This window comes from Macrobrachium rosenbergii, chromosome 8 (genome assembly GCF_040412425.1).
Source record: "Macrobrachium rosenbergii isolate ZJJX-2024 chromosome 8, ASM4041242v1, whole genome shotgun sequence".
In the NCBI taxonomy this organism is placed as follows: Eukaryota; Metazoa; Arthropoda; class Malacostraca; order Decapoda; family Palaemonidae; genus Macrobrachium; species Macrobrachium rosenbergii.
This window is the reverse complement of record NC_089748.1, coordinates 31,724,846-31,743,307: the sequence shown is the minus strand read 5'-3', so window position 1 is coordinate 31,743,307 and position 18,462 is coordinate 31,724,846. Positions and strand designations below refer to the sequence as shown.

At 47.4% G+C, this 18,462-nt stretch overlaps 1 long non-coding RNA gene across 1 annotated transcript in view; it reads right to left on the bottom strand.

Moving 5' to 3' along the window:
- Positions 1-7,346: 7,346 nt before the first annotated feature.
- Positions 7,347-18,462, bottom strand: part of LOC136840650 (uncharacterized) — a 12,256-nt gene continuing 1,140 nt past the window's right edge. The window contains exons 2-3 of the long non-coding RNA XR_010853695.1: positions 13,382-13,530; positions 7,347-7,852 (exon numbers count right to left, since the gene is read on the bottom strand). This is a non-coding gene — a long non-coding RNA (uncharacterized lncRNA). The remainder of the gene's footprint in view (positions 7,853-13,381; positions 13,531-18,462) is intronic.

The following is an 18,462-nucleotide window of genomic DNA, read 5'->3' as shown; positions in this document are numbered from 1 at the left end:
TGGAAATTGCAAAAATTCCTTCTATAGCTGCAGAAACAAATATCCAGTGGGGTGGAAGGCTGAAGCCTCAAACTTGAAAGATGAGCCATTGTTGTGTTTGTGGGTGGTGTGTGTCTGTCACGATGCTTCTGTACAGTGGTTGTTGTTCCTCCTTCTCGTATCTACCTGGAAAGCAAAAGAAAATATAAGTTAGCATTCAGTGCTGGTCAGTCGTCTCAAAACTTTACATACTTCGTTTGACAACATGATTTATGGAAATTTTTTCATTATGCAATGGAACCTCAGCTTACTGGCACTTCACTTCTTCATGGATACCCCATGAAAAATAGAAATATTTTTTAACATAACTGAATAATCGGGTAACTGACACCATCATGCTCTACTCTGTACTTCTCTCCCACTTAACTTGTAAAGTCCCCGCTCAACAGGTTTTCTCTAGTGAGCCTCACGTTTTCTATGGTGCCTTTCCCATGAACTTAAGTCAGGTTAATTAGCCATGTTTTATTTTATGTAAATGTGTATCTGTTACTTATCCACTTGTGCCCTTTTATGTTTTACGTGTGTCAGAGCATGATTGTGTCCATTCTTGTAATTTATTTTTGACTTGTTATTTGTATTTACCCATCTTGTTTCACACTGAGAACAATTGACCTCGGGTCACCTGTATTCCACGTATGTTTTTGCACTGACGTCCGCACACCACCTTATAAGCAGCCTGCTCTCTCAATAAACTAGCAGTAAATGTCCACCTGCTCTATTTTTAGCACCTTGCTCACAGTGGTGACCCCAGAGTGTTCCTGGAGCCATTAGCGAACCCATACGGCTACTTAGTCTTGGCCCGATGAACCACCCCACGCCCCTAATGGACTAAAGACAGCGCTTTAACAAAGTGTTCAGGCGTTAACCCTCAGATCACCGGTGTCATTAGCGGACCCACACGGCACGCTCCCACGTGTATTGATGCGAGTGTAACCCACTCCAAGTGAGAGTGCAGAAGCAAGCATGGATGCGGACATTCCTCCCAAATACAAATAACTGCAAACTTCGTGGAATCTGATATCTCCCTCGCGCAGAACCCGCTCGCGCCCCCCCACGCCGAGGCTCGTGTGCTCCTCCACGCCGGTACCTGCGCCTCACGCTCTGCCCTTCCTGGACGGACCAAACAAGGTCCGCCCTCACCATAAAGCTGTAGCCTTTTATTCACAGCAACCTGTCATCATGGCTCTACAGGGTCGAGGGGCAGTTAAGGCTGGCAGGACTGACCGACGAGGTGCTGCAGGCAGACGCCCGCATTGTGCCCTCCCGGAAGAGGTCTACAGGATGACGCCCCATGGGTGTCTGCCTCAAGTCCCGCCACCTACCAAAAGCTGAAGGCCTCTCTCGTAGAGACCTGTTCCCTGCTGGTCTCCGAGAGAGCCGCCCGCGCCCTCGACCTTGCCAACGACCCCCGACACGACCAGAACCTCCGGGAGACGTGGAATGTCATCCAGGACCTCCTCATCCTACCCAGGACAGACGGCAGTGGCAGGCACTCGGAGATAAGCCTGTCGAGGGAGATCTTCCTCCGTCAGCTCCTCCCGGAGGTTCGGACCCAGATCCTGGAGCCTTACACCCTACCCCTTGATGACCTGATAAGGATGGACAGCAGCTGACTGACTCCAGCAGCAAAGCTGACTGACTCCAGCGGAGGAGGGCAGCCAGAACCAGAAGCCAACCCATCACCAGAAGAAGCAACTGCCGGGCCTTGCTACTACCACCAGTGGTATGGCAAGGACGCCTGGAACTGTCAACCCAACAGCACAGGCCGCTGTGGCAGCAGAAGAACCCAGGATCCCAGAACCAGTAGGTTTTTATGTCCGTGACACCATCTCCGCAGGATGATGCTGATCGACACTGGGGCCATACAATCAGTGTTCTCGCCATCCAGAGAGACCGCAAACGCCCGCCGGACCCAGCTGCCTCCCCTGACGGCTGCCAATGGGTCCCCATCCTCTCCTATGGCACCAAGCTCCTGTCGGTCTCCATCCTTGGCCAGAGGTACAGGTGGAATTTCATCGTCGCAGACGTGAGGACCCCACTCCTGGGCGCGGACTTCCTTGCCCACTTGGTCTGGCAGTCGACATCGGTTGCATGCGCCTGATGGACACTGACTCCTGCCAGTCCCTTCTCCTGGCCACAGGCCCCAGCGAGCCCACCGTCTGCTCCGTCGCCCCGCACCAGTACGCCCAACTTCTGAAGGAGTTCCCCGATGTCTTCAAGCCCGAACTGCGCCAGGTACCCTTGGCCCCTGCCAAATACGGAGTTTACCACCACATCAAAACAAAATTTCTGCGATGCACACAAAGTTCCGGATGAGGCTTCCCCTCGACGACTTCAGGAGGCCAAGGATGCTTTCAACCGAGATGGAGCGCATGGGCATATGCAGGAAGGCCTCCAGCCCCTGGGCCTCCCGCCTCCACATGGTGCAGAAACCACATGGCTCCTGGAGACCCTGCGGCGACTGCAGGCTGCTCAACCTCGCCACGGAACCAGATCAGTACCCTCTCCCAAACATGCAAGATCTCACGGCCTCTTTTCACGGGTCCAAAATATTTTCTAAATTGGATCTGTTGAAATCCTAATTTCAGGTACCAGTAGCTCCAGAGGACATCCCCGAAACCGCCATCATCATGCCCTTCGGGTCCTACGTCTTCGCCTTCTCCACCTTCAGCCTGAGGAACGCCTCAACCTTCCAGTGACTGATGGACTGCATCCTGGGGACCTGAACTTCTGCGTCTGTTAAAAATGACATTTTGATTTTTTCCAGATCCCACAAAGAACACTTGCGGCATATCAGGAAGGTCCTGCAGCGCCGTGCAGGAGAACGGCCTCATCGTCAGGTTCGACAAATGCACCTTTGGCATTGATAGAGTTGACTTCCTGGGCCACGAGATATCCCCAGGGGGCAGCGTCCATCCACTCGATTGAAGGTTGCAGCCATTGCCAGGTTCCCCACCCTACCTCCGTCAAGGCCATACAAGAATTCTCTCGGGATGGCCAACTACTACAGGAGGTTCATCCCCAGGGTTGCACACACCATGGCCCCCTTTCCTGAAGGGGCATCCGAAGTCCTTAGTGTGGGGCCCTGACCAACAGCGGGCCTTCTCCCTGACGATGGACGCCAGCAATGTCGCCTGTGGGGCCGTCCTGAGCAGGTCGTCGCTGGAGCCCCAGCCCATTGCCTTCTTCAGCAGGAGGTTCAGCCCTGCAGAGTCCCGCCACAGCACCTTCGACAGGGAACTCTGTGTAGTGTATTGGGCGGTACGCCACTTCAAGTTCCTCCTGGAGGGCACGCCCTTCACAATTTGGATGGACCACCAGCCGCTGGTCCACGCCTTCACAAGGCAGGGGAACGATGGTCCTCCAGGCAGCAACGGCATCTCGCGGCCATCGCGGAGTTCACCTGCACAATCAAATAACTCCCGGCAGAAAGAACCCTGTAGCAGACGCCCTCTGAGGATCGAGCTCAGCGCAGTGCAGCTCAGGATCGACTACAGGACCTCGCCCTGGGGGGAGTCATCACTGCTGAGCGACGTAAGCACCGCCACCCCCGCCCACTGGTACCCGCCTCCTGCCACCGTCTGGTGTTCAACGTCATCCACGGGCTGTCCCATCACTCCGCAGGATGACGGCCAAGCTGCTGGTAGAGAAGTTCGTCTGTCAAAGTAAGACGACACACCGAACGGGGGTGGGCAAGTTTCCCCAGCTGAGGAGGCACTTCATGTGTCCATATCGACATAGTAGGCCCCCTTCCCCCATCAGGTGGGGCCAGGTATCTCCTGACAGTCGTCGAACACTCCACCAGGTGGCCCCGACGCCCATGCAAGAAGCCACCGCCAGTTGCGTGCAAGAGGCCCTTCTCTCCAGGTGGATCAGCCGGTTTGGTGTCCCGGACCACATAACAACAGGCAGGGGTCCAGCCTTCCTGTTCGAGCTGTGGTCTGCCCTGGCACGCCTGCTGGAGACCACTCACCACAGCACCACCACCTACAACCCTGCTTGCCAATGGAATGGTGGAAAGATTCCACAGATCCCTGAAGGTGTCCCTCATGGCCCGCTGCACTGCCAAGGATTGGAAGTACCAGCTGCCCTGGGTCCTCCTCAGGCTGAGGACCACCCCCAGAGCCAACGGCGACCCGTCCGCAGCAGAAAAAGTCTACAGGAGTCTCTCGTAGTCCCGAGCAAGCTCATCACGGGGATCACCACAACCTGACAGTCCAGAGGATCTGTGACACGGTCGGAAAGTTCACCCCTGCCAGCAGACGTATACCGACAGGATGTCGCCTTTCACGCCTCCTGGCCTGTCCTCCACCACCCACATCTTCGTCAGAACGATGCCGTCCGCCCGCCGTTAACCAGGCCCTACAGGGGCCTTCTGCGTGCTGGAGAAAACAATAACGCATTCCGGCTGGCCATCCACGGGAGGGACGACTGGGTGTCAATAGACCGCCTGAAGCCTGCACTGTTAGAGAGGATGTCGACGACACCCCTCAGCGCCCTCCGCAGGAGTCATCGCCCAGCCCACCCCGCCCCAAAGAAAGTTACGCTGCCACTCCTGGAAGGCCCCGACCCAGGCAGCGCCGCAGCCAGCCGTTCCTGCCCACACTGCAACCCCAGCTGACATTGCGGAGCCGCAGCACTCTCCAGCGCCCAGCAGATACTTACTTTAATCAGACGTTACCGACGTCTTGGGTGGGGAGTATTGTAAAGTCCCCGCTCAAAGGGTTTTCTCTAGTGAACCTCCCATTTTCTATGGTGCCTTTCCCATGAACTTAGGTCAGGCTAATTAGCCATGTTTTATGTAAATGTGTATCTGTTACTTATCCATTTGTGTCCTTTTATGTTGTACGTGTGTCAGAGCATTATTGTGTCCATTCTTGTAATTTACCTTTGACATGTTATTTGTATTTACCTGTCCTGTTTCACACTGAGAACAATTGACCTCAGGGTCACCTGTATTCCATGTATGTCTTTGTACTGACGTCCGCATGCCGTCTTATAAGTGGCCTGCTCTCTCAATAAACTAGCAGTAAATGTCCACCTGCTCTCTTTTTATCACCTCTCACAAACTGAGCAGATATCATGGGTTTGTATGTCTTATAAAGAGATTGCACTTCAAATCAAAATGCAATCTGTCATGTTTAGCTCATCTTTGGGTGTGTTAAGAAGTTGAAAGACACATTAGATAAGAGGAAAGGAAACGAGTATAAAGTGAAGCAGTGATACAGAAAAATACTTCTACAAATCACTTATGAATGTCAGGGAAGCTACTACCTATACTGCAGAACACTAAAAGGTATGATATACTGCACAGTGGCCATGACTCTTCTGACACATGAACATTTTCTAAAGATGTTTATTGAAAAGGATATTACAATAAGGTATAAGTGAAAAGTGAAAATTAGACTTACTGGAAATCACCAGACCTCCTAACAATCATTTAGGAAGGTCTAGGAAACACTGGTGTAAAAAATGATGAGTTACAACAAGAACGAAGGTGAGCAAACGAAAAATATGTAGTATAATAGTCTTAATCATAATTACATACCATTGTTGGTAACATTGATACTGCTTTGTCAACAAGCGCTCCGAGATGTTGGTGCCAAGATGCAGTTGTAGTAGTGCTAGAAGTCTGTATTTGTTTCTGGAACAGCTCCGCACCTTACCAGTGTCACGACTGTAGGACCATCTCCCTTACTCTTGTGTAATCAGAGATGAAAGCTGTTCAGCAAACTGTTAACATTTTTTCTTATTTTTATTCTTTTCCTGTTCTTTTAATTATGTTTTATAGTTGTGCTTTACTTTCTTATACATTATTTTATTAACTTGAAATTCTACTCTTACACATTTAACACTCAACTGATTTTCTTAGTCATCTCATTAAAATTACAATACATCTTCATTGTTTAACGGAAACAAACCTTTTATTTTCACTTTTGCCTACATGCTCAGATAAAAGCAGACAGAACCAAAGAGCTGAATACATAAAAACCAGTGGCTACAGATAGCTGTGGACTCCACAAACCTCAAAAATCCTGAGTAACTGCACTTGCAGACTAAGGATCTCTGGTCTGTGTAAAGAGAGGTGGCAGGCTTGACACCACAGAAACCAAATCATCTAACTTGGTACTATTTCCTCTGAACAAACACCTTGTAAAAAAAACTTCCGGACCAGTCTTCCTACTCATAGCTTAAGAGGGCAAGAAGTACTACCTCGACTTATTATCTCGAAAGACTTGATGAACACTTTGCGTACCTGCTATAACACAACAGCAAAAATGGAAGTGAAAACTTGTACCGCAGTTCTTTGCAATGATGGACAATGAACATCAAGAAGGCTGTTAGGTCTAGCCTTCAGTAGGTTTTTGATGTTAAATCACTAAATACATATGAGATGAATTAATACCATCAAAAGCCAATAAAACATTTTGTTTACAAAGTTAAATTAGGTTGAAAAGGAATAGAAGGTAAACGGTATTTAGGTAACAAAACATAAGCTGCTGATGACATACCCAGCACTTGTTGGACAAACTTATTCATCTCCCTGACTCATCCAAGCTTCTTGGCACCTTACACTCTTCGTGTATTTTCTCAAACGTTACTGAATAGTGACACCCCATTCCTGACTATAGCATCTGGGTAGTCATGAAGTATATATATCTGATCATATGCAGTTTACATGGTATAAGGAACTCTAATTTCTCCAGGTAACCAGTAAAAGACCAGTTTTACAGAGGGGTTTAAGCCTAGATTAAACTGACTAATATAATCTGTGCTGAGATAGAACTAACAGTCATATACAAATGTACAACTTCAAAGAAATAATGAATAAAAAGACCACTGCATTTTGATAGCAGTGGATTAAATCTCACAATAAAAGGCATTTTCAGAACCCTCCAGTTGGATAAATGATACAGTAGTAAAGAGTTAGTGTTGGCGGTAATTTTGTACAAATGAGAAAAGCTGACTCCTCCTTAGCACAGCAAGAGCTCAGCTGTAGATTAACCACATCCTAATTATTCTGAAATCGTCTGCAGCATGGAGGCATAAGCAAAAATAAAATGTTTTTACACTTTACTCCGAAAAGCCATTAGCAAGATTGCTCATAAACAGAAAAAAGCTCTGTTTATGAGCAAGTCACTTCAGCAGCCTACAGTACTATTAAAGCGTCAGATTTGCTCGTCTAACAGGCGATGCCTGAGTTTTACCTTGGTTATTTGTAACCTTTGATCAAGTCATAGACTCATGTAAAAATATTAGATGACTGAAACATTGTTTGTTTACGATGATCTGTGGAGCTAAGGATGGAACGCACAAAAGGCGTCAACATCATATGATTACGTTCATACAATACGATATTACAGAACAATCCAATGAAATGAGACCCAAACCATACAAATTAGGCTTATATTATCTAACAGATTAATGAAATACAGCACAACATATTACATGGAAAACAAACATTCTAACACTAAGAGACGAAAACATTGTAATAATACTCTTAAGACGTATTTTTCAGTTAGACTGATATTTTTGTCTACTGAACCCAGTATAAGCCACCAGCCCCATACATAAATTCTCTTTAAAAATGCCCCCCAAAATTGCCTATGATTTTGGGCATCACAAAACTAGAGCAATAAACTTTGATGGAAATTGCAAAAATTCCTTCTATAGCTGCAGAAACAAATATCCAGTGGGGTGGAAGGCTGGAAGCCTCAAACTTGAAAGATGAGCCATTGTTGTGTTTGTGGGTGGTGTGTGTCTGTCACGATGCTTCTGTACAGTGGTTGTTGTTCCTCCTTCTCGTATCTACCTGGAAAGCAAAAGAAAATATAAGTTAGCATTCAGTGCTGGTCAGTCGTCTCAAAACTTTACATACTTCGTTTGACAACATGATTTATGGAAATTTTTTCATTATGCAATGGAACCTCAGCTTACTGGCACTTTACTTCTTCATGGATACCCCATGAAAAATAGAAATATTTTTTAACATAACTGAATAATCGGGTAACTGACACCATCATGCTCTACTCTGTACTTCTCTCCCACTTAACTTGTAAAGTCCCCGCTCAACAGGTTTTCTAGTGAGCCTCACGTTTTCTATGGTGCCTTTCCCATGAACTTAAGTCAGGTTAATTAGCCATGTTTTATTTTATGTAAATGTGTATCTGTTACTTATCCACTTGTGCCCTTTTATGTTTTACGTGTGTCAGAGCATGATTGTGTCCATTCTTGTAATTTATTTTTGACTTGTTATTTGTATTTACCCATCTTGTTTCACACTGAGAACAATTGACCTCGGGTCACCTGTATTCCACGTATGTCTTTGCACTGACGTCCACACACCACCTTATAAGCGGCCTGCTCTCTCAATAAACTAGCAGTAAATGTCCACCTGCTCTATTTTTAGCACCTCTCACAGTGGTGACCCCAGAGTGTTCCTGGAGCCATTAGCGAACCCATACGGCTACTTAGTCTTGGCCCGATGAACCACCCCACGCCCCTAATGGACTAAAGACAGCGCTTTAACAAAGTGTTCAGGCGTACCGACCCTCATCGGCAGATCACCGGTGTCATTAGCGGACCCACACGGCACGCTCCCAAGCGTGTATTGATGCGAGTGTAACCTACTCCAAGTGAGAGTGCAGAAGCAAGCATGGATGCGGACATTCCCTCCCAAATACAAATAACTGCAAACTTCGTGGAATCTGATATCTCCCTCGAGCAGAACCCGCTCGCGCCCTCTCCCACGCCGAGGCTCGTGTGCTCCTCCACGCCGGTACCTGCGCCTCACGCGCTGCCCTTCCTGACGGACCAAACAAGGTCCGCCCTCACCATAAAGCTGTAGCCTTTTATTCACAGCAACCTGTCATCATGGCTCTACAGGGTCGAGGGGCAGTTCAGGCTGGCAGGACTGACCGACGAGGTGCTGCAGGCAGACGCCGTAATAAACGCCCTCCCGGAAGAGGTCTACAGGATGATCGCCCCATGGGTGTCTGCCTCAAGTCCCGCCACCTACCAAAAGCTGAAGGCCTCTCTCGTTGAGACCTGTTCCCTGCTGGTCTCCGAGAGAGCCGCCCGCGCCCTCGACCTTGCCAACAACCCCCGACACGACCAGAACCTCCAGGAGACGTGGAATGTCATCCAGGACCTCCTCATCCTACCCAGGACAGACGGCAGTGGCAGGCACTCGGAGATCAGCCTGTCGAGGGAGATCTTCCTCCGTCAGCTCCTCCCAGAGGTTCGGACCCAGATCCTGGAGCCTTACACCCTACCCCTTGATGACCTGGTAAGGATGGCGCAGCAGCTGACTGACTCCACGAGGGCAGCAAAGCGGACATCCATGCCCGCACACCCCATCAACTCCCTCCAGCCGGAGGAGACCGCAGAGGGGGAGATAAACGCTGTCACCAGAAGGTGGCCAACCCATCACCAGAAGAAGCAACTGCCGTGGCCTTGCTACTACCACCAGTGGTATGGCAAGGACGCCTGGAACTGTTAACCCAACAGCACAGGCCGCTGTGGCAGCAGAAGAACCCAGGATCCCAGAACCAGTAGGTTTTTATGTCCGTGACACCATCTCCGGCAGGATGATGCTGATCGACACTGGGGCCATACAATCAGTGTTCTCGCCATCCAGAGAGGACTGCAAACGCCCGCCGGACCCAGCTGCCTCCCTGACGGCTGCCAATGGGTCCCCCATCCTCTCCTATGGCACCAAGCTCCTGTCGGTCTCCATCCTTGGCCAGAGGTACAGGTGGAATTTCATCGTCGCAGACGTGAGGACCCCACTCCTGGGCGCGGACTTCCTTGCCCACTTCGGTCTGGCAGTCGACATCGGTTGCATGCGCCTGATGGACACTGACTCCTGCCAGTCCCTTCTCCTGGCCACAGGCCCCAGCGAGCCCACCGTCTGCTCCGTCGCCCCGCACCAGTACGCCCAACTTCTGAAGGAGTTCCCCGATGTCTTCAAGCCCGAACTGCGCCAGGTACCCGGGGCCCCTGCCAAGCACGGAGTTTACCACCACATCAAAACAAAGGGGCCTGCGATGCACACAAAGTTCCGGAGGCTTCCCCCTCGACGACTTCAGGAGGCCAAGGACGCTTTCGCCGAGATGGAGCGCATGGGCATATGCAGGAAGGCCTCCAGCCCCTGGGCCTCCCGCCTCCACATGGTGCAGAAACCAAATGGCTCCTGGAGACCCTGCGGCGACTACAGGCGGCTCAACCTCGCCACGGAACCAGATCAGTACCCTCTCCCAAACATGCAAGATCTCATGGCCTCTTTTCATGGGGCCAAAATATTTTCTAAATTGGATCTGTTGAAATCCTACTTTCAGGTACCAGTAGCTCCAGAGGACATCCCCAAAACCGCCATCATCATGCCTTTCGGGTCCTACGTCTTCGCCTTCTCCACCTTCAGCCTGAGGAACGCGGGGGCAACCTTCCAGTGACTGATGGACTGCATCCTGGGGGACCTGAACTTCTGCGTCTGTTACGTAGATGACATTTTGATTTTTTCCAGATCCCACAAAGAACACTTGCGGCATATCAGGAAGGTCCTGCAGCGCGTGCAGGAGAACGGCCTCATCGTCAGGTTCGACAAATGCACCTTTGGCATTGATAGAGTTGACTTCCTGGGCCACGAGATATCCCCAGGGGGCGTCCATCCACTCGCATTGAAGGTTGCAGCCATTGCCAGGTTCCCCACCCCTACCTCCGTCAAGGCCATACAAGAATTCCTCGGGATGGCCAACTACTACAGGAGGTTCATCCCCAGGGTTGCGCACACCATGGCCCCCCTGACGGAGATCCTGAAGGGGCATCCGAAGTCCTTAGTGTGGGGCCCTGACCAACAGCGGGCCTTCTCCCTGACGACGGACGCCAGCAATGTCGCCTGTGGGGCCGTCCTGGAGCAGGTCGTCGCTGGAGCCCCCAGCCCATTGCCTTCTTCAGCAGGAGGTTCAGCCCTGCAGAGTCCCGCTACAGCACCTTCGACAGGGAACTCTGTGTAGTGTATTGGGCGGTACGCCACTTCAAGTTCCTCCTGGAGGGCACGCCCTTCACAATCTGGATGGACCACCAGCCGCTGGTCCACGCCTTCACAAGGCAGGGGAACGCATGGTCCTCCAGGCAGCAACGGCATCTCGCGGCCATCGCGGAGTTCACCTGCACAATCAAATAACTCCCCGGCAGAAAGAACCCTGTAGCAGACGCCCTCTCGAGGATCGAGCTCAGCGCAGTGCAGCTCAGGATCGACTACGAGGACCTCGCCCCTGGGGAGTCATCACTGCTGAGCGACGTAAGCACCGGCCACCCCCGCCCACTGGTACCCGCCTCCTGCCACCGTCTGGTGTTCAACGTCATCCACGGGCTGTCCCATCACTCCGGCAGGATGACGGCCAAGCTGCTGGTAGAGAAGTTCGTCTGGCAAAGTAAGACGACACACCGAGTCGGGGGTGGGCAAGTTTCCCCAGCTGAGGAGGCACTTCAGATGTGTCCATATCGACATAGTAGGCCCCCTTCCCCCATAAGGTGGGGCCAGGTATCTCCTGACAGTCGTCGAACACTCCACCAGGTGGCCCGAAGCGACGCCCATGCAAGAAGCCACCGCCAGTGCGTGCGCCGAGGCCCTTCTCTCCAGGTGGATCAGCCGGTTTGGTGTCCCGGACCACATAACAACAGGCAGGGGTCCAGCCTTCCTGTTCGAGCTGTGGTCTGCCCTGGCACGCCTGCTGGAGACCACTCACCACAGCACCACCACCTACAACCCCGCCGCCAATGGAATGGTGGAAAGATTCCACAGATCCCTGAAGGTGTCCCTCATGGCCCGCTGCACTGCCAAGGATTGGAAGTACCAGCTGCCCTGGGTCCTCCTCAGGCTGAGGACCGCCCCCAGAGCCAACGGCGACCCGTCCGCAGCAGAAAAAGTCTACAGGGAGTCTCTCGTAGTCCTGAGCAAGCTCATCACGGGGGATCACCACAACCTGACAGTCCAGAGGATCTGTGACACGGTCGGAAAGTTCACCCCCTGCCAGCAGACGTATACCGACAGGATGTCGCCTTTCACGCCTCCTGGCCTGTCCTCCACCACCCACATCTTCGTCAGGAACGATGCCGTCCGCCCGCCGTTAACCAGGCCCTACAGGGGGCCCTTCTGCGTGCTGGAGAGAAACAATAACGCATTCCGGCTGGCCATCCACGGGAGGGACGACTGGGTGTCAATAGACCGCCTCAAGCCTGCACTGTTAGAGGAGGACGTCGACGACACCCCTCAGCGCCCTCCGCAGGAGTCATCGCCCCCGCAGCCCACCCCGCCCACAAGAAAGTTACGCTGCCACTCCTGGAAGGCCCCGGACCCAGGCAGCGCCGCAGCCAGCCGTTCCTGCCCACACTGCAACCCCCAGCTGACATTGCGGAGCCGCGGCACTCTCCAGCGCCCCAGCAGATACTTACTTCAATCAGACGTTACCGACGTCTTGGGTGGGGGGGAGTATTGTAAAGTCCCCGCTCAACGGGTTTTCTCTAGTGAACCTCCCATTTTCTATGGTGCCTTTCCCATGAACTTAGGTCAGGCTAATTAGCCATGTTTTATGTAAATGTGTATCTGTTACTTATCCATTTGTGTCCTTTTATGTTGTACGTGTGTCAGAGCATTATTGTGTCCATTCTTGTAATTTACCTTTGACATGTTATTTGTATTTACCTGTCCTGTTTCACACTGAAAACAATTGACCTCGGGGTCACCTGTATTCCATGTATGTCTTTGTACTGACGTCCGCATGCCGTCTTATAAGTGGCCTGCTCTCTCAATAAACTAGCAGTAAATGTCCACCTGCTCTCTTTTTATCACCTCTCACAAACTGAGCAGATATCATGGGTTTGTATGTCTTATAAAGAGATTGCACTTCAAATCAAAATGCAATCTGTCATGTTTAGCTCATCTTTGGGTGTGTTAAGAAGTTGAAAGACACATTAGATAAGAGGAAAGGAAACGAGTATAAAGTGAAGCAGTGATACAGAAAAATACTTCTACAAATCACTTATGAATGTCAGGGAAGCTACTACCTATACTGCAGAACACTAAAAGGTATGATATACTGCACAGTGGCCATGACTCTTCTGACACATGAACATTTTCTAAAGATGTATATTGAAAAGGATATTACAATAAGGTATAAGTGAAAAGTGAAAATTAGACTTACTGGAAATCACCAGACCTCCTAACAATCATTTAGGAAGGTCTAGGAAACACTGGTGTAAAAAATGATGAGTTACAACAAGAACGAAGGTGAGCAAACAAAAAATATGTAGTATAATAGTCTTAATCATAATTACATACCATTGTTGGTAACATTGATACTGCTTCGTCAACAAGCGCTCCGAGATGTTGGTGCCAAGATGCAGTTGTAGTAGTGCTAGAAGTCTGTATTTGTTTCTGGAACAGCTCCGCACCTTACCAGTGTCACGACTGTAGGACCATCTCCCTTTCTGAAAAAAGGGATTATGACTTCAAGATTAAACTGTCTAAAGATATGTATTCAAAGCAAAAAACTAATGAACATACAAGGGCATAAAGCTAAAAGTACAATCTCCTAAATTTTCCCTATGCCTGAATGTCCAGTTAGGACGGTCAAGAACGTGTGTGCGTGAAGAGCTGTTAAAACCGAGATACAGCTAAGATTTTAAGCAAAACCTTTCTATGAAAGAGAAGTCCAAATCTCTTCTGCCAACCATTCAGCCGATGCCTGCCTTAGGAATACAGATGTGGACGGACAGGAATGGACTGGAATAGGAACTAAGTGAAGGCAAGATATTGGTGTGTGTAAAATGTGTTGGTTGTCTTGTATTTTGAATGCTTTCATACTCATGACAAAATGTCTACTAGGCACGGGAAGAAAAATAGTATTTACATAGTACACAAGTCTGAATCTATAATCTCTACTAAAATTGCTCCCTGCATAACATTTGTAGTTGTGAATTGTGGAAGTGTGTTGGAGACATGTCACACAAACTTTCACAGAATGTTCCAGAAAAGTTTACTAACTACACCACTAAGAATCAATAGCATCAAAAGCCAAAGAAATCTATCTCTTTATCTCTAGGGCAACGACCTAGTACATGTAATGGTCACTGTTCACTTTCTCACAAGGGGACAGGAAGGGTTTAATATGAACTTCTCTCAACTTTTGTCTGCCACCCTAGGATTTCTGTAAGTGTACTAGATGATATGTCGATCAAACATTTACAACTACTGAACCTCAACCTAGACTTGAGCGAAAACATGCAGCCTCATTTCTGATGAGGAATGCTCCCATAATGCACAAGAAGAAAATAACAACATCAGCAGTGGTCAAGATGCTCTTGTCCTTAACAAAAACATGTTCTAAGTACAACACAAATAACAGCCATATTTGAGTCCAGTATAAAGCCCAAACATTCAGTAATTTAAATTATATTTACATATAAAAAACAGTGGAAAAAAATACATAATTTGCTTCTATACAATCAAAACCACCAACTACATTAAGTTGGAAGAGCAAACCTTGTTACAAGCAGCAAAATACACAAACATGTATCACCCAACCACAAGAAAACGACCGCCTTCTCACTTCCCAGTTTTAAACCATGATGATACTAAATACATTTAAAGAATTAAAGCTAGGATGATGACAAACAACTTTTTCTTTAAGCAATGTTAATGATCTATTTTGTTACCTTCATTCAAGATGGTGTCCTGGTAAAGAACAATGGATAAAAGTAGTAAAGGATAAACAAGGAAGGCAAAGTGTCTATTACTTTCAGTACCGAGTGCCAACACTGATGCACGACAAGAGGAGACTTCTACAGTGTTACTGCCTATAGCGTAAACAGACTGCAGTGCCATCCAAGGATCAACATCTCAGCACAACATTAAGCTTCAAAGACACTTGTGAAAATAAGCTTTGTCAATGGAGAGACAAGTGTAGCTGACAAAGACAGTAGGCCAAGGGGGAATCTCTGAGCAGATCGGGAAATCCCCCAGCAAGGGGACAACAAGGAGCTCCCAGGGCCATTCTGAGCCCAGAGTGATCAATAGCAGATCAGACTGAATGGAGAAGTCATAAACTTCTAGATTGTTCCAGGGGTGTTGGAAGGCGTTTTCCAGAGCTGCCCATGGATCTGGCATGGGGGAATAAGACATCAAGAGCTTCCTCTTTAGCCATGTAAAGAAGCTGATCATTGGTGTTTTTTAAAGCTTGAAAAACCTTTCCTTCACTTGAGGGTACAGACACCACTCTGTTCCCACTACCTGGACCTGATGGAAGAGCTGCTCTAACACCACATCCTTTCAACTAGGAATCTACCTGGCTGGTAGCTTGATGATAAGGCCAACCACCCACTTGGGCATCTGCCTTGCCAATGGAAAGAGGTTAAATGATACCATAACACCCTGCTTGTTGACATGTATCATTAGAGTCATGCTGTCACTCATTAAATGGCTACTTGTATTCCTAAAATGCTGATTTGCACATGTGGTTCAATCACTGACCTAACACCAGAAACATTCAAGCTGCTGGAGTGTGTGTCCCACCCCACCTTTGATGCATCCATGAACAGAAGCAATTCTGCTTGTGTAGAGTTTAAAGAAACTTACACAAGAAGGTTCATATCATCTAGCCACCATGCAAGAAACTTCCTGATCTCCAGGCTCAAGGACCTGAGCTGAGAGAAAGGATTGGTTGAGGCTAACCAATGTTGCTTCAGTTGCCACTAAAGTGAATGTAAATTGAGTTGTCTTCAGGATAAGCTTCTCCAATGGCGACACATGTCTCAGGATTACCTACCAAAGCCAAGCTGGTTGTTCCTGTTGTCACAAGAATTCCACTGGAACCTCCCTGCGCCTGCTGATGTGGGAGCCTGAAAGAAACTCTCTCAATGCTGCCATGTCTAACTACATACTACCTGGGTATGAGATCAAACTTTTCCATCACATACTTCTCCCAGTTCCTCAGAATCTCCATGTCATAGTAAAATTTGAGTAGGTAATCTCTGTTCTGTAGCAACTGTGTCTCTGAGGATGCTAGAAGTAGCCCATTGAAAAGGTAGCATACTAAGTATATACCCTGCATATGGGCCCAAGCCGACATGAAGAAGATGAATACCCCTGTGAACCACACAGCTTTAAACTGCTAAAACACCCTGCTGCAGAAAAAGTGGAGGTACTTTCTGGAGGAGTTATAGACAAGCACTTGAAAGTACGTGTCCTTTGCATCCACTGAAATAAAGAAATCACATGCACAGGTAAAATCCAACACGAGTTTCCTGCTGTGAGCTGCTTTCTCCACTAGGATCGTTTGACTGATTTAAAAGTAAACTATTTGGTGTCAAAGTAAAGGACAATGACAATGAAAAATATGCTAGCAAAATAAAAAGCCACACACCCAATATCATATAACACTACTTCACAAAAGCTATCAAATGGCATGAAATATAAAATTCACTATTCATAAAACATTAAAATCATTAAAGCTCTTACGACAGTACATAGTTAATTAGGTCTGCCATTCATAATCAGTTATATTTTAAGGAGTCCAGCCCCTTCTGCAAACTTAAAAATACTAATATGTCTTAAATTTACTTCCTCACTGAGCATTCTGGAGAGGAGGTAATTTCCATCACCATCCTGATATACAGAAAGGTAACATATTCTCAGGTCGTCAAGATGAGTTTGGGACGATGAGGCAGTATTATTTTCGGCCGTGAAGCTGTTAGGTCATTACAACTTTAGGCCATATGAAGTTTAGGCTGTAAGACATGGCGGAAGCTCCTGGGGACGCCGTGTTTAGTAGTAGCCCCTCGGGGATCAATGTATTATATACACCCATTTCGGCTGTTTGCCAGTTTGGATGTTACGACCTAAATGATTTACGGCCGAAACGACAAGGACCCGTCAAGACAGGGGCACTCCACCAATGAGAGCCATACCGTCAATAATTCCTAAGCTAAAAACGGAATAACTTCTTGCGAGTGAAATGCACACTAACTTCAACTATCATTTAAAGGGCAGTTCAAGATATTGCATGTAGTCACCTAATCCTGATAGAGAGGGAGGAATCTGTATGAAATAGATTGGGCAATCTTGATCACTAATTCTCAGTATTTTTCTATAAAATTTAAAGTTTGTGAATCTAGAGAAGGCCTATAAATCTGAAAGAAATCCAGATTTTTCTGTGTAGCTAGTAATGCCATGTGGCCCATTTTCAGACCATATAAATTACACTGGGTATGATCATTATACACATGTATTGATCAGTAATTTATGAATCCTTCCAATCAAATAAATACTTAACACAAAAATTACGCTACGAATGTCGTTTAATATCCAATTCACTTAACCTCAGGAATAACACAGGAGGCCAAATGGTAAAATATCGTCACTGTTGTTGTCAGTTCCAACTATCGGGAGTTCGAGTCTCCCTGGTGACGAATCGCTTATCAGTTATAATTCCCCTTCGGTGTTATTCCTAAGGCTGGGTGAATTGGATATTAAACAACATTCATACCTTAATGCTTCTTAATATAAAAAATATTACAGGGTATGAAAAATTCATAGGTATGCACACATATACTTGACACGAACCCTAATCACAGTTGTGGTCTTCAGTCTAATTTTTGTATGTTTAATTCTTCTTCTTAAGAGGCAGAAAATTTTAACACACTGCACAGACACTAACAAGTGGTTGAAAAGAAGTCTAATCATCTAAGTAAGTTCTCTGGCCTTGCTTGTTTAGTATTTTGCAGGCTCTTAATATTTTTTTGTATTTTGCAGCACTATTTGTAGTTAATTTAGCAACATATTTTGTATCTTACCAATTGAAAGTTGATTCTAATCCCTATCTCTGTTAACAAGTACCTAATTTCAAATGTACATATCCCTTGGGAAAAGCAGTGCTGCATTATTCAGTACAGACACAGAAAAACAAGAAACTGAGGGCACAGGCTTTGTTAAGAGCTAGTACAATTATACATGTAACACTGTGAAGACTCTAGTCACATGGTAAGCTATATCAGACAATGCCAAATTCCAACAAATTGTGGTAACTTATTACCACAATTTCATCCATTGTAAAATATTGGTAACCATTTCAGTAAAAACCTTTTGACATACATATTTCTGATTCCAAGGGAAAAAAAACTAACTCCTGGGCCATTTCAGTAAAAACCTTTTGACTACATATTTCTGATTCCAAGGGAAAAAAATAACTCCTGGCCCGGCTAATTTCCAGAGATCAAACAACAGTGAATTACTCTTATACTCATCTCATGTAACTTTGTGAGACTTAACTTTTCTGCTTTATTACAAAAAGTAAAAAAAAAATTAAAAACCACAAAGTGTGTGTGCATATGTATGTGCAGCACATGAAAATTAAGGCATCAAAG